Below are 20,033 nucleotides of genomic sequence, written 5' to 3' on the forward strand. Positions count from 1 at the left end.
GGCATGTGCAAGCTTCCCTTAGGCGCAGAGTGATTCTCTCATCTACAACTAACAACCTCTTCTCTTGCTGCCAGGCCCTGCCCTCCCTCCTCAAAGGACGTGGAGCAGCCAGGTCCCAGAATTTGAAGGCCCAGAGCTGTGGCACCTGAGCACTGACCCTAGGAGACGAGTGTGCCAGCCACTGGCGCATTTGCGCATGCTGGGGACAGGCGTCCCTGCCGGGAAGATGCAGAGCAGGGGAGGACAGTCTGAGGCCAAACCCAGGTTAGTTACTTTGTGGCCAGCCTGCTTTCCATCTGCCCAGGCTCCACGACCAAGTCAAGATCCTATTGTGGTTCACACTTAGAAAATTGACATAGATATCCTGGGCACCCTCGTTCCGGGCCTGAGGAGTCTGCAGCCCCCTCCTAGCGTCTCCAGGTTACTCTGTTTCTAGTGACGAGGTGAGGACAGCTTCAAACAAAGACCTTCCTCATTTCTCTTGTGAAACTGTCCTACAGATTAGGCAACAATGAGTTTTTCATCAGTATTCATTTCTTTAGTGAGTTTCGGGGAGATGTAATGCTAAAAATTAAAATTGAACATTTTCATTAAAAATTAAAATTCAGGCCCTCCCTGGTGGCGCAGCGGGTTAAAGCACAGCACTGAGAATCTGAAGCCACTTCCGCATGAGTTCAATTCCCGCCTGCCCCGGAGGAGACCACATGGCGAGGCAGACCTCTCCTGACCCGCCCGCTGCTCCCCTCAGCAGTGTACTTCGTCGATCTGCCTGTTCTGCTCCCCACTCTGTCTCTGGTGAAGCCTCTCACCGCCCCTGAGCCTCTGGCCTGTACCCCAGTTCTGTATGAATAAATAAATAAATCTTTAAAAAAAAAATTAAAATTCAACACTTCCGTTCCCTGGTAAGGGTATAGGGAAATATGAGCCCAAAAGGTGAACTTCACTACCTCTGAAGGGCACCTGCGGAGTCCTGGGGTGAGGAGACCTGTATTTTGGTCCTGTCCCTCCACTGCTACTCCCCTCCCCATGCCCTGTATGACCTTGGGCAAATTGATGAACCTCTCCAGGTTCCATGCTTGCTAAATACTTTCAGTGTAAATATTTTATGATCATAAACATGGAGAATCCTCTCAATAACATAATTCCTTTGTAGTACTGAATTTCACATATTCACAATGGCCAAAGATAACAGGTAAGTTTAGAATTTTCTATTGGTAGAAATGGGGACAGGTGTTAAAACAAAGACTGAGTTCTTTCCAGCAGTGGGTTGGTAGGTCAATCAGTTGCATCATCATAAACATTTACAATACAAAAAATCATTCCCATTTGCTTAAAATAAAACCCTGGAGGTGAATTTCCAAATGCTACTGAGTTATTATAGCCTCAGAACTGGAGAGAAGGACTGTGTAGCCCAAATTCCTCAATTTGCAGGGCTGGGGAGGCCCAGAGTTTGGGAAGCAAGAGCAAGTCCCAGGACTCCTGGGCAAACTGAGATGAAATCCAGCAGCTGCCATGCCAGTCTCTCTCTTTGACAAAAGCTGTTTTGCAGGGTAAAGGGCTATAAAAAGCATATCATTATCTTAAGGTCCAAATATTTTTAATTTATATTTTCAGTTTCACATGCTTCGGAACCCTGCAGGTTTTCAAACATCACTATGGACATTCACTTTGCATTTCCTGAAGACACCCCAATGAGCAAGTCTGAGATAAATGAGAAAGAATGGTCAAGGATGAATGCACACTGAGGTTCCCATGTGCTCACCTCAGCAGGTTCAGGTGTGACCCCTATGGAGCTTGGACTCTGAACTGCTCTGACATTCTCTACGCTCGGTGACCATTTCACACAATGAATTCATCTGTGTAATTGTGCTTAGCTGTCCCGAGCTTAACTCCATGTTTGCATGAAGATCAAAATGCTTACCTTAAAAAGTTTGGTTTTCTTCCATTTCTGTCTTATCTGGGGAGGTATTCGTGCTTGGAATTTCCTGGGATTTTCTTTTTTAAATCTCGTGTTGGGATTGAGGCAAGAGTAGGGGGTGGAGTGCCTTGCCTTTTATTGTTCTGTTCTTTTTTTTTTTTCTTTTTGAAATGACAATTGGCAATTTTGATGTCCACTTGTCAAAGGCATCAAACATTAGAATCTGAAAGCAGCTAACTGCATTCTTCCTTGTCCCCACCCTAAATCTACCAGCTAGAACATAACGTAGGATTCTGCTTTACCACACATATTTTTATTGGGCTGTAATGTATGTATGGTAAAGAGTACATCTCTGAAGTATACATCTTGATAAAGTCAGATGTACACGTACACACAGATGTATATGCACACACTTACGCCTTTCTTATACCTAAAGGCACTATTTATTATCTCTGGGTTGAGATCTAACTGTTCTGAGTTTTTCCAAGGACAGCTTCCTCTGAGAGCCAAGACCACCAAAATTTAGAGTGGTGGAAAGGAAGTGAGGCGATTCTACGATCTACCTTTCACCCTATGCCTCTAGCCACACACCCTGGCAGAAACACTGGAAGGCGCACTGCACTTTCACAGTGGGGTCGGCCAGGAAAGGGAGGCATCTGAATGGGCAGAGTGTTTCCACTTAACCGTTACCATTGCTGACATCAACGACAAGTGAGCATCGCGGAGCACCCGACAAGGAGTGGAAAGGAGGCCAGGTCCTGAGGAAGGAGGAGACAGGCAGGCTCCAAACTGCCCAGGGAAGCTGAGTACTGGTGTGTCAGTTTCAGTGTAAGTTGGCTTTGTGTGTTTGAAAGGTCCACACTGCCCTGGTGGTTTCAAGACAGTGTCAGGAGAGGAGCTGTGATGTTTTCCTGCACCCCAGTGAGTGCCCAGGGCCAGAGCAGTCTCAAAACAAATATGTCCTTTCACCGAAATGGGAAACCAACTGTTTACTTATGCAAGTCATGCTATAAAGGGCTTTATAAGTTGAGCTGCAAGTCTTGAGCTTTGGACTGACCCCTAGATTTGTCTCAAAAGGCTTCTTCCGGAGGAAGGAAAGTCCTGAGCTCTCAGGTGGAGCACTGGCTCAACAACAATTTAAGTCAAGTCGGACCTCCTCTGTCTACACCTGAACCAGCCCAGACAAACACCCTCAGGACAGCTTCCGAACAAGGATGGCAATGATATGATTTCAACCTTAACGCACATTTCAATCTCATTCAAAATTCATTTTGTAAAGTCCAAAAAGGCTTTCTTAACAAACTCACTTTCAAATCCTAGAACTATCCACCTGAATTGCTTCTTGCTTATCTTCCGCTCTCTTTGCTGCCTCACTTTATCTCACTCCTTTGGCAAAACCACAACTCTGGTTAAATCTCTGCTTACTTGGCTTAATCCCTGTAGCTAAAAGAGGTTCTCAAAAAATATGCAACCTCACTGGGGCTTTCCCCTTAAATCCAGGACCTCAAACCTTAGATGGCCACTTAATACTGCCAGATAATCATCCTACACTTCTGTTCAATATAGATTGGTGTCAGTAGCTGTCCACAGCTATTGTACATATGGGTGTCAATAGCTGTCCACAGCCACTGTAGCACAAGTTCAATCCCTGGCCAGGGAGCTGACCCACATGGCACAGCAGAATGCTCGTATCTCGACTGCTACTACCCTCAGCAGTGTATTTCACTCCATCTGCCTGTTCTGTTCCCCACTCTGTCTTGGATGAATCCTCTCACCCACTCCAAACCTCTGGCCTGTATCCCAATTCTTGTATGCATCAATAAATAAATATTGTTTTTTAAAGTCTACCTTTCACTGATCACTATTATATAAAATTGGCATATAGAAAAACATAGAATTATAGGAGAAAACATAGAAAAACAAATTGAAAAAATCCCTCATTATTTCACCACTCAGAAATGACCCTCCTAAGGCACTGGGTTAATTTTCTTCCTTATACAACAATATAACAGTTATTAAAATATATACATTTTATTTTCATAGCCTGTTTTATTTCCTTAACATTAAAATATAAGCAAGTCCACACATCATTCACAACTTTTCTAAATGACCGTGGCTATTTAATGCACAGAAGCCCCATAATGAATTTAGCCATCACCTGGGCTGTTGGGCATCTGGGCTGTGTGAAGAATAATGCCCTTAGGCACACTCTCTCTCTGAAATTTTAGCTGGTCTCCTTACAGTAATTCCAGAAGTAGCCTTCCCAAGTGGGACAATTCAGAAGGATTTTGGCATACAGCTTCTCAGCCTTTTCCCAAAGGATGAATCTGGAGGCAGGCAGGCCTCACTAGCTCGTTACTCGAAACATAGGGTTGTTACTAGAAAGAAGTCAGACTTTGCCACTCCGGGCAAGTTACCCAACTGAATTCACCACCTCCTGCTGGGCGGATCTGACCGGTCCCCTCCCCCCTACCCGCACCCCTACCACACACACACACACACACACACACAGGAATCCATGAGTGAGTGTTCTTCATAAACAGGGGGGCAGAACCCTCAATATTTCAGCTTCAAAGTTGCATAAATTGTTAACTTCAATAAACAGGTCAACAGAAGTTTCCTGGAAAACTACTGGTTACAATAACTTCAATGCTTTTTTTTGTAGCAGAGAGGAGAAAGGTTTGAATAAACATGGCTGACCTGCAGGGAGACATGTAAAAGGCATTCATACTTGAAGGCTGCCCACTATGCACCTTCTAGGAACTCTGCTTAGCATCTAATTTAATCCTCCCAAACAGCTTTTGTATTATTACCCAGAACACTGGCCCCACTGCATGCTAACAGGTGCTCCTTTCCTAAAAGTTTTGACTACCTGGAAAAGGCTGTGTTAAGCAGATTCTTTTACAGGGTTTCTCAGAGCTTACTTATTCTAAAGTTATTTGACAAATACCAACAGGGTGAAGTGATATTCAACATTTGCCACACTCACATGGAAAATGAAACTCTTTTGCCTCTCTTGGGATTGATGTTCCAAAGAACACACTTTGAGGATCGTTGCTGACCATACCCTTGCAAGATAATGCTTATCCATACAGTTCACAAAAGGGGAAACTGAGGCTCAGATCACTTGACTAAAGTTGCTTAGTCATTTGTGGACTCAAGGTTTGAACCAGAGCCAGATTACCTGAAGCCAGTGTTCTGGCCCACTAGCCTGTGCTATCCCTTCTGGGCTGGGCCTCTACCCCAAGTGAGGGATGGAACTAGAGGGTGAATATTAAATCAAGATCAGGCCTTGGAGTGAGGGTCCTGCACTGTCTGCACTGGTCATGGAGACTGGGCCAGTGGGAACAGAGGCAACTGTTCCAGGAATCAAGAAATGAGGTACCCAGAGAGCTGAGAAGGTGCAGTGGAAGGAAAGTGGGGTGAATTCTGGGGGCTGAGTACTGACATCTGGTGGATTGCTTTCTTAGGGACTCTGCTGGTTTATGAGAGAGCAGGATTCATCCATTGTGTCTAGACTTAAGGAGGAGAAAAGGGAATAATATTCCACTTGAGGGCCACCCAGAGGACTCTCCCCTTATTACCCAGCCGTTCTTTGCTGGGTTAATTGCTCTGCACATCCTATTATAAGCTACCTCCCTGTCTCTTGTCCCCCAACAGCCTCAGCTTGGATTGTTTCCTGCTGGGCTTTTCCTAACCGCTTCATGCCTATACACGTGCATCCTACTAGCCTCAGAGGTGTGGAAGAAATGGCCTGTGATACCACAAGAGCACAACACCCAGTGCAGTGCCATTGCACGCTTCCAACAAAGATGTGTGTGCCAGAGGTGGTTGTAGACCCTGATCTTAAACTAATGAAGCACAGGCAAACTTCCCTACTGCTCATATAGTTAGCTATTGGGGAGAGAGATAATGCAAAAGACAAATAAGGGAAAAGATAGTGATAAGCAACAAGGAAAACAAGGGAGGCAGGAAGGGTGGGGGGAGGCTGGGGTTCACATTTGGAGAGGGATGAACAGGGAGCTCTTACTTGGAAGGTCTTTTTAATCCCCTCAACAGCCCTTTGGGTGTGGATGAATCCTATATTTGTGGCCCATCTAGTAGACATTAGGCTTGACACACTCACACTTAAATAGCCCTTATACATTTCCATTTCGAGCTGTAAATGAGTAAGTGAGGCTCAGAGAAGCAAGGTGACTTTTTCCTGGTATAGCAAAGCAGAACTAGAAATTCATTCTGACATTAGAAAATCCCTGCTCTCTGCAATCCCCCACTTTCTTCCTGAAATAGACAAACCAGGCACCATACACCCCACTTTATAGGACAGGAGACAGAGGTCCCGAGAGCTCTAGGCACCTGCAGAGCTGGGAATGGAATGAATGTCACTAACACCCATTCTCCTTTCCTTTCCACTTCAATATACAGGCCCAGGTGCAGAGATGGAGGGGTGGGCGGGGAGGGTGCAAATGGGTACTCTTCTTTAAAAGACACAGAGACTTTTCAAAAACACCTATATACACGTGAAAGCACAGAAGCTGACTTAATGAGAACAGTGACGAAGACAACAGCTGCTTACACAGTTTGCACTGTTTTGCTGGCTTAGACAACTGGGTGGAGACTGGTAACCTCTAGTCAAAGGATGGCGAGAGCAGCACAAGGGCCTCGCGTGGGAGCTGGGTAGGTGTGCAGAATATTGGCCCCCAACCCAGATCTACTGGATCAGAACCAGCATCTGAAGAGCTGGAGAAGCACTTTTCTGATGCCCCTTTTTCTGATCTGCATCATCTGCGGTAGAACTAACTGCTGCCCCCAACCAGGAACCAGCAGGGTGCACCCCACACAGAAGAGCAAGGGGCCAGCCTGGGAAGGAGGGAAGATGGGTGCCAGTCAGAATGCAGGTGTGGTGCACTAGCAGAGGAGGGCCTGCAGACACTTACCCCTGGCTTTGCCCAGCAGAGCAGCCCATTACCAAGGGGCTGGAGGGACATGGTAGGGGGTGGTGTTTGTTTCACTGAGACAAAGGTTAGCAGATGCTCTTAGTGATCACCTACTACCTAAAAAGGTACTGCAGGAATGATCAGAACTTCAAGTCTTGATAATTTGACAATCTGGAGGTTTTTGCAAGGTTCAGTTCAGTAATGGTTTACTGATCACCTTGTGTCAGGCACTCAGGACAGCAAGGAGAATTAAGTGACCTCTTGTCTTCCCAGGGAGGGTCACATCCTTCTTGTTGGGGAGGGCATGAGTCTGTACAGGTCAGTGAACAGGGGTGGGGGGCAGGTCTGAGTGGGCCGAGGGTCAGGGTGCAGGACAGATTAAGGCAGGCTTCCTGGAGGAGGTAGCTATCAAGGGGGCTGAGAAGTGCAGAGAGGCTGCCTGTGGGCCCCACCAGCTCCACCAACTCCACTCCACCCCCACCACCAATGTATTCATCCTGGTATTTTCCCTGATGTCTTTAGTATAATAAAACTTGCTCAAAAATGGAGTCAAATGGAACAGGCCTTTGGGTATGCTCTTTCTTTCTGTGACATTCATTCCAGCATCTCCTCCATCTGAAGCTGGTAAAGCTGCCAGCTTTTCCTGCCTGGCAGCCCCTCAAGGGACCTCTCACTCTGCAGATTGTATAGGCCCCTCCAATTCTGCAGTTGCCTGACACAGAGCACTTGGCATTTGTTTTGGTGGGCACAGGAAGGTGATGAAAGCAGGGGTGAAGGAGTGGAGCTTGCACAGGAGCAGGAGTCAGGTAGCAACCTGGAGTTTCAATGGCACCTCTGGGCAGCCAGCAGGCCCCGCTCCGCTTGCCTGCCTGGGACAGGGACTTTCACACATGCGACATCCAGCTGTGCGCCCTAGTCTCAGGCACAGGGTGCTTCACTTCATCTGCTGTGGGTGCCAGTGCCAGTAGGGTCTGGCATGAAGCGGGGATAGGGTGGGACAGTACTTCTGTAACTGGAGGCAAAGCATCGTTACCCAAAGATAAATGACAAAAACCCATTTTCCAAGGGCCCACGTGGAGTGGAATGTCCCTTGTCTGTTCTTTAGCCAGAAACCTCCGGTGTAGGAGGGTAACTGCCTGCCCACTGAAGCAGCTATAAACACCACACGCCTCTACCCACAGAGCTGCCCTCTTTTTTCTCTCCCAGCATGGCTGCCCTGCCTCTGAAGCCGTCGGAGGCTGCAGGGCTGCAGAGCTTGTGCGGGAAGCTCCTGTGAGTTCCTTTCCACGACTCAGCCCACCTGGATGTTCTTTATTTCCTACAAGCAGCAGGAGCACTGCAAAGGGAGGCCAGCTGGCTGTCAGTTGTGCGCTGATGGGTTCTCTGTTTCCCTTGTGGTTATGGGTGATGTGGGGGTGTGTGTGAACTATGTTGATTTAATGTCATAGCTCACTCCACCTGAGAGCAAAGCTGGGTGAAAGTTTTCCCGAGAGGTCCAAAATTATCAGGAAAACCACAGTTGGGGAGACCCGAGGGAAACATGGTATATATGTAAAGAAAACAGCCTTGAAGATAACTACATTTTGTATTTTGAAGTAACGACTATGTAGCGGGAACATTATATGGATAAGGAATCCAAGGCCTGAACCCTACTGTGCTCCTGGTTAGCAACAACATCTAGGGTAAGTCACTGTCCCCTTGGCAGGCCTTGGTTTGTTCAGCTATAAAATGGGATATTTCATGTCTTCACAATTCATTCAGCAGATCCTTACAGAGAGCCCGCTGTATGTCTGACCCCGTGTGGGTGAGGGAGACAGAAAGGTGACTAAGACATGATGCTAATGCTCAAGCAGCTCGCAGTCTGGTGGGAAGATAGCCAAATAAACATGCGATAGGTGATAGGACTAGAGCACCGGGAGGGGAGGATAAGGATCAGAGCAAAAACAACAACTCTAGCTCACATGTACTTAGGCCTCATTAGAATCTGCTAGAGGCTCAGTCATTTCACTCAGTCCTGTAGTCACGCTATGCGCTGAGCATTGCAGCTAACCAAGGCCACAGGCGCTGGGGCAGGAACCCCAGGCTTTCGGACCTGGAAGTAACTCAGAGAGGCAGGTGGTAGTGCACAGGAAGAGCATGCATTGGAAGGTGAATCTGTGTGGACTCAAGTCCTGGTTTGTTATTTACTGATTGCATGATCGTTGGCAAGTTATTTAACTCCTAGGAATCTCCCTTTCTTCATCTATAAAGTGGGAATAACTTAACACATCACAAAGATTGTTGGGAAGATTGGACAATACAGGTGGACAATACAGGCCTGTATATGTTGACTTAGCGTGCAAGAGGTGCTTTACAGGAAAGGGTAGCCAGGGAGCCCCTTCCTCACCCTAAGCCACACAGCTTCTGCTCTGCTCTGCAGGACTTGTTGAGGGTTGGCCACTATCAGAACAGCTTCTAGGAGTGCTTCATCTTTACAAGTAGCCTACTTGAACAATTTCTCTGTTTAAATTAGATACTGTTACACCAGACTTAATGGACAAAGGGTCCTGTTCCCCATCTGCCCACTGGTCTCAACACAGGATGCTGTCATAGGTGAGTGAGGCCCTGGTGGGGTGGGATTTGCAAGGTCCCCTCATTGGACTCTGGGGCACTCTTCCCTAGGGGAAAGAATGGGGCCCATTTTGCCTGATCTGGGAGAGCTGGAAAGATAACATTTGGTGTCAGGATGTCATTCTAACTGGTGGTTACCACACCCTCCACAACAGGCCAGGTTGATGACCCAGGCTCAGGCCTTCCATATCCTTGCCTCCTCCACCCCTCGCCCTCCACCTGCTGTCAAAGCAGGACCAACTCTGCCCAGCTCCACGGTTGTGACAACAGAAGTCAAGCTTATCACTGAATAGCTTATTTTTCTCTGACATCATATTTAGAGGTGTTATGATGTGGTTACCATTAGCTAGCTCAACTGCTTTATCAGTCAGACATGTTAAAACAAGTTCAATATGTGAAGATGTTCTCTTCTTGCTGCTTTGGTAATCATCTTTGGCCCAGGATTTATTTTAAACTAAGATGTATGTTGGTTCTGGTATGTTGATTCTTTACAAGAAAATTACAATTTTTTTTCCCCCAGAAAACTTCCTAACATGAAGACAAAAGTTTTCCTTTGTTCCCTCTCGGGACCATTGTCAATAATCACAAACAGAACAAAAGTTCCCATGCAGACACCCAAATAGATGTTTCTGATAGGTAGCTGAAAATATGATCTCAAGTTCAGGGGTAGAAATGTAGACTTGGGGAGTGGTGGGCCAGGCTCTCTTGGCTGGAGTTCCTCCGCCCCTGACGAAAAGGTTGTGAATGCACATACTTAACAGGGGATACTGGAGGGTGGTCGTGGTGGGAGGTCTAATCTTGACTAGAGATTCAGCCTTTCCTCAGAGGAGATGCCTTCAAGCTTCAGATCTCATCTATCCACCCTAGATAAAATCCTATCATAACTCGCTTTGAAAAAAATTCTCATCTCTGAAAAATGAGGGCCATAATATTACCTACATACAGCGTTGTGTAAGAATTAGAGGTGAATTTAACTAGAGTCTGACACAAAATAGGAATCCAGTACATGGTAGCGACTAATACTGTTGCCAAGCTTAATTATTGGCTTTTACAAGCCACAGCTGATCAGTAATAAAAAATCCCAAGAAAGTGCTACTAGTCAGAGTGACAGCTGACAAGGTGACAAGAGAGCAAGAAGACAGAACAACTTCGTAAAGCAGACACAAGAACTCAAATAGAGCAGCAGTGTGGGCTCACTGTGCAGAGTGACTGAAGCCTGGTGCTCCTAGGACCCCCGTTTCTCAGGCTGCTGCTATAGTGGGTGTTCTTAAGGATGACAACTGCAGATAGAAACAAGAGTTATTGCATCCATCTTCAAAACATCCCCCCGCCACTTAAATAGATATGTTTTAAAGATTTATTTATTTATGCACACAAGAACTGGGTTACAGGCCGGAAGTGCAGGGAGGTGAAAGGACTCACAGGAGACAGAGTGGGGAGCAGAACAGGCAGATCTACTGAGGTCAATGGCTGAGGGGAGCAGTGGGCTGTCAGAAGAGGTCTGCCATGCCATGTGGGTCACCTCCTTGGCTGGGGATCCAACTCACGCTGCAGTGGCTGTGGACAGCTTCATAGTGCTGCACACTAACGCACTGTGCCACCAGGGAGGTCCCCTAGATGCATTTTAAATGTCAATATTAAATATTCTGTAGCAATTAGCTGCTTCTGGGACTCCCAAGCAAAAGGTGACGGCAAGCCCTACATCCAGTCAAGGAACCTAGAACCTGTCTTCCCTGGTTGGCCATCTGCCTACTGACCTTTGTTATAAAACCTAACAGTTAAAGAAGCCTGGGAGCCACAGGAGGAAAGAGGAGCAGTGGGATGAATAGAACAAGAAGCCCACATACAGTCCTGCAGGAATGCAGGAGTGTGGTCTGTGCAGGGAGGCATGTGAAACCCAGGGATGGGACAGTGGGTTATCAAGCCAGTGGTGCAGAGACAATGGCCAACCACTTGGAGAGCCATAACGTTTAATCTCTGTCTCACATCACACATTATAGTTCTAACATCTATTAAAGACTCACACCTAAGTCAACAATTGGAAAGCACCATCCAACAAGAGAGACTTGGTTAAATTATGGTCTGTTAATACTATGGACTATTATCCAGTCACTAAAGTCATGTTTTAGAAGAGTATGTAGCAATTACAATATACTCTTACAGAGATAGGAAGCTGCAGAGAATATAGCTTGTGGTCACAATCTATAGGCTGATTTCTAGAGTGCAACATGCACACACACTGGCCTGGAGTGTGTCTGAGACCACACGTATGGCATGCACTCATATCACAAATTCAGGGGTCATGAAAAACGTCCGATGAAACATACCAAAACTACAGAGATTACCACAAACTATTTTTTACTTGCATATAAGTATTGTTTTGTATTTTCCAAATATTCCACAAAAAAGATTCATTACTTTTATGTGGAAAAATCAAGAAATGTTATATAGAAAACTAATCTGTAATGGCTCTAATATTAAAATAAGTTGAACCTGTGGCCTCCCTGGTGGTGCAGGAGCTAAAGATACAGCGCTATCAAGCTATCAGCAGCCACTGTGGCACAATTTTGAGGCCTGGCCAGGGAACTGACCCACCTGGTGCAGCAGACCTCCTTTCTCGACCCTGGCTCCCCTCAGCCATGGATTTCAGTAGATAGAACTGTTTTACCCCCCCAGTCTCTCTGGTGAATCCTCTCATTGGGGCCACCCCAACTCTGGCCTACATCCCAGTTCTTGTATGCATAAATCTTTTTTTAAAAAAACTTAAAAAAATAACTTGAACCCCTTGGTTAACAAATTTTAAGTGAGTTAAAAACAAATTTGGGGTGTGCACCCCACGAAGATTATAATCCAGAGGCTCAAGCTCTACTTATTTCTAATCCTCCCATGGAATGTTGGACTCTAAACTCTTCTGAGCATGCCACGGGAAAGCCTGGGCGTCTCTGGGGAGACAAACGGCCTGTCCTGAATTGGGGGCCTGCTTTGAGATAGGTGAGCTCATCTGGGGCTCAGCTATCTGAACTCTCATTGTTAGGACAAGATTCAGTTCATAGCTAGTGCTTTCTCCTATAACATTTCCTTAATCATTTAAAGCTTGTAGTCATTCTACTAAATTTGCAACTACTATGAGACTTTATCAGGTTTAGTCCTGGTTATATGTTTAACCACTTACTTTGAATACATCACCCTTTCAGTTTGTGCTGGCTTTCAGAAGACTGAAGATTATAGCAGCCTAGGCCTGCTTTCACAAATTCTCTAGGTGATTCTGAAACATGCTAACTCAAGACAAGTGATGGTTGCAAGTTCTAAGGTGGCAGGCAGCAAGTTTTGCTGTAATTAGAAACACCTGTACAGGTTGTAAAACCCCCCCCCCCCCCATGGCAAGAACACAGGATCCGTTATTATTTTTTTAACATTCCCCAAGTGATTCCAATGCGCAGCCAAGTTCCAGAAGTAGTGTTCAAATGAGAATAACCTGACACCCAGGGGTTGCAACTTCTGACTCTGAGAAATAGCTTCGGTAAAAGCCCTGAGCTCGAATAACCTTGTGTCCTCTGTCCCCATCTGCTGGTCATTGCCTTACACTGCTATAATTTACCTATACAATTGCTCTCTGGGACGTGCTGCTTGCTACATTCTGTACTTTTTTGTTGTTGTTGTTACAAAAGTTTATTTTTACATCATTTTGTACATTTTTTTCCATCTCAATTGTAATCCCCGCGGGTTTCCCATCACCAAGTCACCCATGTGCCATCACCATAATCCCGTACATTTCCCTCCCCCCACCCCGTTTTTGATCCCATCATGTCTGTACTTTTTTAAAGAAATGTTTGCCAAAGGATCTTAAAAAGAATTTAAAGTAATATACATAGCTGAAAAATATTCTTGTACATAATAGGATGATCTGAGAGTCATAAATGCATTCAGATCTATCCAGGATCTTTGCTGTGCTTAGTTAATACAATATAGCCAAAGTTAGTTATGATTATAATTAGCCACAAGATTGCATTATATTTTGAATACAAGGGATTCATATTGAATAAACTATTTAAAAATTATAAATTTTAAATATAAATTATATTAAAAAATATTTAGCCAGATGATTTTATTTAGATGTGAAATAGAAAGAAACAAAACAGACTAAACCAAACACTAGGAATTTGACCCTACACCTGTGGCAATGAGGGCAGAGTGGGGGTGGACCCAAAGTATGGAGGGTCCAGTGGACTGTAGTGGAGGCTGTGGGTGTGAACCTCGACCTCTGAATCACAAACGGTGCTGTAAACCAACATGACTGCACTCAAAATTCATACAGTTAAAAATTATTTAGCACTAATATACCTACCTGGCATTCTGTGGGTGATGGATATCTGATGTGAACAGGCACTGTCTGCCCAAGGAGGAAAACAGAGGTGGGGGAAGAGGGAGAGACACATGTGTATGAGAGTTTTAAAAAATTATTTAATGTAAATACTATTTGATATTTAATACATTATTCTGATACAGTAAACTGGACTTTTGGGGAGAGTATACTGTTGCATGAGCTTTGCTAACTAATCTATGTAACCACCATACAAACAAGATTCTAAATGGATCCATCACCCTAACAACCCCTTGTTGTCCAATTGTTGCCCAAACCAATCTCTGGCAAGCATTGCTTTGGTTTTTGTTCCAATAGTTTTACCTTTTCCATAATATCATGTGAATGGAATCAGAGCATATGCCCTTTTGTGAGTGACTTGCTTCATTCAGCATTTTCCCCCTCCTACTTGCCTTAGGGGTTTCTTCCTCTTATTTCCTTTTCAGCTGTACATTTTGATGCTATATACATATATATGTGTGTGTGTGTGTGTGCGTGTGTGTATATATATACATATATATATATTACTGTTTAAAATATTTTCTAATTTTCTATTATTTTTTGAGATTTTTCAGTTATTCATTTCTGGCTTAATTATTATGGTCAGAGATCATACTGTGTATGATTCCAATTTTTAAAAAATATTTTTGAGATCTGTCTTATGATCCAGAATAATGGCCCATCTGTTCGATTGTTACTGAGGAAAGATTGAGCTTTGAAGTCTCCGGCTGAAATTGCGGATTTGTTATTTCTCCTTTCAGATTTTACTTCATGTATTTTAAAGATCTGTTTTCAGCTACATAGTCATTTAAGACTTATGTCCCCTTGTTATCATAACACAGTGTCCCTGCTTTTCCCTCGTAAGTTTCCTTGTTCTGAAGTCTGTTTTGTTTGATATACAGCTACTTCTCCTTTTTCTGATTCATACTTACATGGAATACTTTTTCTCTTTTGTTCTTTTATTTTTGACTCATACTACTCATATTTTAAATGGACAACTATAATGTAGTTGTCCATTTTTTTAATATTTTGATAATTTGTCTTTTAATATATTTAGATCTTTTGGGTTTAATGTAATTATTGACATGTGTGGATTTAAGTCTATTTTTTTTTCTATTTGCTCCCTATGTTTTTTTATTTCTGTTTTCCCTTTCCTGTCTTCATTATTTTGGTTTTCCATTTTGATTAAATTTTACTACATTTTTCTGTATAACTTTTGAATGTGGTTTCCTTTAGGTATTATAAACACTTAAATTTCCAGTGTTTAGGATTAGTATTTTATTACCTTAAGTTAAAAGTGGAAATCTTATTTCCAAAGAGATCTATCAGCCCTTCCTCTTTATATTGTAATTTTCATGTGTACTACCATCTAGAATCACTGAAGACATCATCAGATAACAAGTTTTTTCCCTCCTCTATGGCTATAGATGTTATAAAAAGCTTATGATGAAAAGTAAAACAGTCTATTATACTTACTCAAACATTCCCCTTCACGGTGACTTCTCAAAGTTTCAAACTTCCTTCTGATGTCAGAGTCCTATTAACAAAAACTCACTTTGCCAGGTCAAGTAAGAAGGCCCAGAGAGCTCGTTACACAAAGCTTTTGACTGCCTGTCTGGCTGCCACAACCACTTCTGTGCCAGCTGCCTGCCGAGGGGCTGGTGTGGGAATGAGGCACCAGCATACCGCACCCCCTCTCAGGTATAAATGGGCCTGCCTGCCCCTCCGAAAGCCAGAAGTAGAGCTCCCCTGGCACTTGTCCCCGTGCATCTGGGATGCAGGTCCTGGTCTGTCTTGGAGTCTGGGCCAGGAGAGAACAGAGGGAAAGGTTAAAGCCAGTGAGTGTCCTGACTTCTCCTTCCTTCCCTGCACTTCCTGCTCCTCTTTCCTCTGAAACTGCTCCTTGTCTTTTGTCTGGGTGCAGAGCTACATTGTGTTCTGTGGGAGAGACAGGGTTGGGTGAGACTGGAAGGAGAATGGAAGATATTTAACACACAGCGCCACGAACTTACCAAAGTAGAGAATTAGGAAGAAATTCTCTTTTCCCCCCCAGTGTGGTATTGAAAAGCCTGATTCCTTGCTCTGAATTTTTGCCTTTACTTTTCTAGGTGAACTTTGGGATCCTTTTGTCATTAAAAAAAAAAAAAATACTGGGAAATCGATGGGAATTTAGTTAAATATATAGATTTGGAAAGATGTGGTCTTTTCAGAATATTGAGTCCTAGCTAGGACCAAGATATACCTTTTCTCCCCTTAAAAGGGTCATTTTTAGGAACTTCAGTAAAATATTTTACTTTCCCCAAAATCCCTACACAGGCTTTAAATTTATTCCCAAGTAGTTCACAATTTGTTGTTATGATAAATGGCTTAACATAAAAATCACTTTTAACATAAAAATTACTTCTGTGAAAACTGCTGATTTTGGTATATCTACATTGTAACCAACAGCTAACTTTAATATTTTCTGAGCTGTTTTTCTGTAAATAATTTGTAAATTCAGTCTCTCGGAGATTTGGAACGGTTTTGAAAAATTCTTTTAGTTTAATCCCATTGCCTATTAAATTTTATACTGTGATAGATAAAAGTGGTAACAACAGAATGGTCTAGACGTCTTGGTTATGGTGTTTTAAGGGAAATCACTGTCATGGTAGATATACTTTATACTTTAATAAAATAACTATTTTGATTAAAATTTTTTGAAGCAATAAAGTTCATTGAGTTTTTATCAACAAGCATCCATAAAAATGACCATTTGAGATTTCCTTTTTTACATTTAAAAGACAGGTTTATGAGGACAAGGAGAAAGGAAATAAGAGACAGGTGCACCCACACAGGCAGGCAGAGAGCTTCCACTGGTGGCTTTGCAAAGGGAAAAGCTTTGTGAGAAGAAACCCCTGCATAGTCACAGGTGGGCGGGAGAGTTGCTGAGGCTTCTTATTTGACATTTTAACAGAATTTCTAATTAAAAATACACCTGCATTCTTATAGTGTAAGTTGGTCACAGGATAGGTTGCAAAGCAGTAATTCTCCAGGGAAGGAGTTCGCAAATGACACAAGCTGCTTGTTTTGGAATGCCCCCACAGGGACTGTAGTGCCACCTTCCTCCCCGGTGAGCTATTACTCATTTCAGTGCTGTAGCCTGAGTGTTACAGAAACCCCAAACGAATATGCACTATCTGACTTTGAACCCCTACTGTAATGTCCTTGTGCACTGGCGCTAAGGATCTTTTTAGACTTGAGGACCCTGATTTACTCCAGAAATAGACACTTCTTCCCCAAATTCCCCTCCAGTGATCTTATGCTAAGTCTAGGGAGGACATCAAAATACGAGATCTATGTGTCAGTGGGTACCTTGCCAAATGCCTTACACATACATGATCCACTCCTGAAACTCTTATCAAGTACATTTGATGAGAGCAAATAAGTTAAAGTTGCTGTTGTCCTGAAAAACCAGAGATAGTTCTGAAGTGTCTGTAAACTAGATCTGCAATCTGAAAATTGGCCCTCAGTCATGAAGCACAAGTAGAAAAGGAGTTTCTACTCACATTAAATGCATGCCTCCTCACACATCTAGTCCTTTCTCTTGCCCATGAGGGATTTGGAGGCAGGGCAAAGTGCATAGCTATTTCTGTCAGGTCCTGGGGTGTCTCTCCTATACTATTTTTAATGTGTGCTAATAATGGTACTACAATTATTTTTAAAAGAATGATCATTGAGCTCTCCCTGATGGCACAATGGATTAAAGCACCACATTATAAAGTTCTCCAAAGCCACACTGCAGCATGAGTTTAATTCCCGGCCAGGGAGCTGAAGCACATGGCGTGGCAGATCTCTCCTGACCCGCCTACTGCTCCCCTCAGCAGTGTATTCAGTAGATCTGCCTTTTCTACTCCTCACCCACCACACCTCTGGCCTGTACCCCATTTCTGTAAGCATAAATAAATAATCTTAAAAAAAAAAAAGAACGATCACTACCCTTTAAAGACACATACTGAAATATTTAGGTATGGAATATGTGATATTAGCTTCCAAATAATAAGAGAAATAGATGAAACAACAGTGCCCTACTGTTGATACTAGTTGAAGCTGAGGGGTAAATGGGGATTCGTGGTACTATTCTACTTGAGGCATCTAAGCTAACATCTCACCTAATAGTGCAGTCAGGGGAATCTGGTCATCATGAACCCTTACGGTGCACTGACAGCATTTCTTCCTAGTGCTCTAAAAATTCAAGGTAAATAAATATCCAATATTTATTGAGTACCAGAAGCTGTTCTAAAGACTTGCCGCATACTAAGTAATATGATCTTTATAATATCCTTATGAGGGAGACACTATTATCTCCAGTTTTCAAATGAGAGCTTAAGTGATGTTCAGATAGAAAACAGAGCCAGGATTTAAGCCCAGGCCCTTAACCACTGTACTGTTTATGAAGTGAAGGTAGAATGGACCAGAGTGACTACAACTCGCTCAGCTCTTCTAGAAGCTGGAAAGATGGTGGTGTAGCTTATGGTCTGTACTCATGTAAAGTATCAAAAGTGAGGATGCTTTAGGTGTCCCAGGGGAGGTTTCTGTCTGTCCTCACTGTATACCAGGATGCTGGCTCTACAACTTACTTGCTAGCTGTCATATGACCATTAACGCACACTTTGACTATGGCTTTCTGGAAGTAGGCAGGAAATAGTGGGTTTCTTTTAGTGGTCACAGGAAAGGTTCAAAGCAGGAGATCAGTGATGTTTCCTAATGTTGTCAGTTTAAGGAATGAAGGATCTGACCATCTGCCCTGGATTAATCCCCCCTTCACCTGTTTTCAAGTATCAAAAGAAAGTTCAGAATTTGGCATTCTGAATTAGTTTGGAGTCAAGAGCCAGACTTTCTGCTGCTTCAGCATCTGAGTTAACTCCTGTGGTCTCAGTGGCTTCCTTTCACGAAGGCAGCTCTATGGAGGCACCAGCCCAGGGTGCCAGGAGAGGAGCTCCTGGTGCCGCTGTACAGCTACATCTGCCATGAGGAGGGGTCAGAGCCTATCAGAACAGAAGGCCATACCTGGATTCCTTGGATTTCTAGATGTTCTTGCCCTTCCCCTGTAATTGGTTATATTTTCAAAGACTGGAAACCTTATGAATCAAAAGGTCCAAAAAGAAATTAGTGAGCTTTTGTTATGATAAGCAAAGATGAGAGTGAGTCACCAAAATGAAAGCATTAGAAATCATTTCACATATTTTATCAAGAACTTACCTTTGAAAGCTCAAAGAACTTGAATTATAAGTCACATTTTAACTTTTACAAAAATCAAGTAAACAAGTTGCCAATAAGAATATACTTCTTCAAGAGAAGGAAGCTCCAAGATTCATCATAGAGTCAGTATAATTTCAACTATTCCTCTGGGCCCTCCTATAACCTTCACAATCATTTCCAAAGAAAAGCAAGTTTAAAGAATGTTCTAGATGGATGTTGTTACTGTGCTCCTAGTCTAACTCTTTGGAAGAAACTTGCACTCTACCACTGCAAAGTTGGGCCTTCAATGACTTGGAGCCCTCTGCTGCCCAACCTCTGTTAGCCAGTATACTCTGAACAACCAACGACACATTAAGAGGGGGAAAGAGAGCAGCTTAAGAGTACAGGAGAAAACTGACAACACGTATCCTTGAACACATTTGAAGTTACATAACAATAAACAACATTCTCAAACCCCACTCTATATAGACAAAGTCCTCACTGCATGCCAGTAAGATTCTTGGAAAGCGTGACTTAAAAGTAACATGATGGATCAGGAAAACAAAATTTATTATGGGTTAACTGATAAGACAGTTAAGTTCCTACTGCTTATTTCTGGTCACAAAAATATCAACCTTTGAAATAAAGACCCAAAACACTTCTAATAGTAAAAAATAATCTGTATTCATTCATTCATGTTCCAACTCACTTCTTACTCCAGTTCAGAGTCAAGGGTGGATGGAGCTTATCCTGCTAGCTCAGGCTGCAAGGTGGGAACACACCTTGGACAGGACACCCTCGCACTGCAGGACACACACATACACACTCAGACGGGGCCACTTAAACACACCAATGAACCTATCACACACATCTTTAGGACGCAGAAGAAAATAAGGGTATCCAGAGAAAATCCAGGCAGACAGGGATGTGCAAACTCCACATAGTGGCCCTAGCGGGCAAATAGATTTTTTTCTCTTCAACATAATAATGT

Source organism: Condylura cristata, unplaced genomic scaffold, assembly GCF_000260355.1.
Source record: "Condylura cristata isolate star-nosed mole 26May11 unplaced genomic scaffold, ConCri1.0 scaffold00017, whole genome shotgun sequence".
Classification (NCBI taxonomy): Eukaryota; Metazoa; Chordata; class Mammalia; order Eulipotyphla; family Talpidae; genus Condylura; species Condylura cristata.